Raw genomic sequence first — 2,992 nt, 5'->3', positions numbered from 1 at the left:
TTTGGCTTCACAGAGGAATTTCGGAGGAGGTTGTCCACAGACATCGATCCAGACACAGGATCCTGCCAGCAACAGTCTCAGAGGTGCAGCTTGCTACAATGTAGAGGCTGAGTATCACAGTGACCTCCACCACGCAAAGATCATAGCCAGCATCTGGATCTCCATATGGAGTATAAAACTTCTTGTATCACAAAAAAGCTTTCCAACAACTCTTTTGGCAGGGACAATCATGAAGAGAACATTTGAGCATCTTATTATACTGTTAATATATTCCCATCAGGAAGTTAAACTAATTAACTCCTCTCTTATGCATACCTTGCTGATATTTTTACATTTCCCAGGGCACATAACCAGTCACAAGAAAAGGCAAATGTCACCTTCCAATAATCACTCCATAGCAGGCGCTGGAGGATGTTCTTAAACTGAAATGTTTTGTGTGCTGTGAAGTTTCTTCATGAGGTAGAACAAAAGTTCACAGTCTTACCTGACATTTTTCCTTCCTCTTGGTGTGTATCTCTAATTTGCCTATTTTAAAAATTTTAACCTCTTTGTGCTCTTGATATCATAGTTGCCTACTCTGCTTGTGTTCTCTGATTACTGGGAAAAAAAAAGAAAATAATTATTTCGGCACTGAGAGACACAGAGCTACTGGAGAGTGCAGTAAAGAGCCTCTGAGATGATGAAGGGACTGGAGCACCTCACACATGCGTAAAGGTTGAGAGAGCCAGCACTGCCCAGCCTGGAGAAGAGAAGGCCAGTTGAGGATTGTAGGCATGGGTAACGGACCCGTTGTAACGATGTGACCCCAATATGAGTATGATCGTACAGCTTTATTAGTCAGCAAAACAAGGTTTATATAGCAAAACTATTACAGCATCTGAATGGTTAAAACCCCAACCCATATATAGGCAAAACTACTGCAACTCGTTGTGATTGGTGCAGAGCTGCATCTCGAAGTGAAAACAGTACTGTGGCAGGAAAGAGCAACGTGGCAGGAAGGAAGTGACAGTGTGGCAGGAAACGGTGACGTTCCCCCTGCTTCAGTGTCCCGAGCTCGTCGCTCTGCCTTCCCAGCAGGGTTCCGTGTCAGCCGCTCCCAAGGCTTACTTCCGGATCAGAACCTGGGTTTCACCTCCTGGTTCTGGGACTGGAAGAAGGGTCCCAGGATGAAGCTGCACTTGCTGCAGTTGTACTTGACCATGCTGAGCTGAGGCAGGACCTCGGTGCAACTTGTCACCACTCCGCTGGTCCGGATCAACTGATTCAAGTGCAGTTGCCTGAGCGACTGCAACTCTTCCACCAGAGGCAGGTGGGAGATACGGACATGGATCTCCTGAGCAATACGATCATATTTGGGGTACATGGCCAACACCACTTCCTTGGCTGCTTCATCAAAGATCTTCAACATTTCTGCTGGGGCCTCAGGCAGAAAGTAGGCAAGGACATGTTCCTGGGCTGCCAGATCCTCGTGGTTCACCACCAGACTCTCTCTGTTCTCTTTGCACATGTCACTGATCCTCTCCTTGAAGACATTGTGCCCGTGGTCATCCACATGGGTTTTCAAGAAGTTATTGAAGCGGTGGTAGATCTCAAGCCTGGGAGCTGCCATGGAAACCCACTCCCTCACCGAATGCCCCTTCATGTCTTCCAGATTCTCAATGCTCTCAATCATGTCTTCATCTTCCTCTTCCGTGCCGTCGGCAGCCCGTTCCGCCAGCCGCCTCTTCCGTGAAGGATAGTCTTCGTCTTCATCATCACTATCGTAGAGCAGCCCCCTCCTCATGCGGACCATGCCCTGCTCCAGCTCGCGGTCTCGCTGCCTCATGACTCACTCTGCGGCTTCCTGCTGGCTGGCCGTCAGCTCCTCCACATCTTCATTGTCCAAGGCCAGGCCCTCTGCTTCATAGACGTCTAGCTCGGGGATGGGCTGGTAGTCCCTTTCCATCCCTTCCCCGATGAGCTCTTCCCCTTCTTCCTCCTCTTTGGGGAGCCCCTCGGTCCCCAGGAGCCCCTCGGACTCATCCTCGAAGGGAGGCAGGTCCCAGCCAGGGCTGGAGGTGAAGGCATCGCCCCGCCGGGAGCTGCGCGCCGGGCTGGTGACCGCCGCCTGCAACTCGGAGGAGTCCGCCATCGCTGCCGCCTCTTCCTGCCACGTTGCTGTTTCCTGCCACAGGACTGTTTTCACTTCGAGATGCAGCTCTGCACCAATCACGAGTTGCAGTAGTTTTGCCTATATATGGGTTGGGGTTTTAACCATTCAGATGCTGTAATAGTTTTGCTATATAAACCTTGTTTTGCTGACTAATAAAGCTGTACGATCATACTCATATTGGGGTCACATCGTTACAACGGGTCCGTTACCCACGCCTACAGAGGATCTCATCAACAAGTACAAATACTGTAAAGGATGATGTCAAGATGACAAAGCCGGGCTCTTTTCATTGGTGGTCAGTGACAGGACAAGAGGCATTGGGCACAAACTGAAACACAGGAGTTTCCTTCTGAACATCAGGAATCACTTTTCTGCTGTGAGGGTGACAGGTTGCCCAGGGAGGTTGGTGAGTCTCCATCCTTGGAGATATTCAAAACCCACTTGGACGCTGGCCTGTGCAGCTGCTCTGGGTGGCCCTGCCTGAGCAGGGGGGTTGGACAAGATGACCTCCAGAGGTCCCTTCCAACCCCTACCAGTCTGGGATTCTGTGAGTCTGTAACATCGCTGTTCAGCGTTGCTAATGTCAGCTGTGACCATAGAGCAATGATGTGGGAATAAAAGACTTGGATCTCTTTAGCCTGGAACTAAACCTACTAACCTACTTGCCTTTTTTTGTTTTTTGTTAGGGTTTCATTTCTTCAATATATCTGTGAAAACAAGGCCCAGGAAAAGTCTTCTTTGAAAGAAAACAGATTTCAGCAATGAACATTGGTCAAGTAGAGCAGAACATAATTTAGGTGAGTAACGAAGCACGAATCACAACACTAGTGTCTGTATGCA

The 2,992-nt window shown here is 49.2% G+C and overlaps 1 pseudogene; it reads right to left on the bottom strand.

The window, feature by feature from the left end:
- Positions 1 to 1,114: 1,114 nt before the first annotated feature.
- LOC142363311 (DNA replication licensing factor mcm2 pseudogene) lies at positions 1,115 to 2,131 on the bottom strand (annotated as a pseudogene).
- Between the last annotated feature and the right edge of the window lie 861 nt (positions 2,132 to 2,992).

Source organism: Opisthocomus hoazin, chromosome 15 (assembly GCF_030867145.1).
Source record: "Opisthocomus hoazin isolate bOpiHoa1 chromosome 15, bOpiHoa1.hap1, whole genome shotgun sequence".
Taxonomy (NCBI): domain Eukaryota; kingdom Metazoa; phylum Chordata; class Aves; order Opisthocomiformes; family Opisthocomidae; genus Opisthocomus; species Opisthocomus hoazin.
Note: the sequence above shows the minus strand (reverse complement) of the source record. Positions and strands in the feature narration are given on the sequence as shown.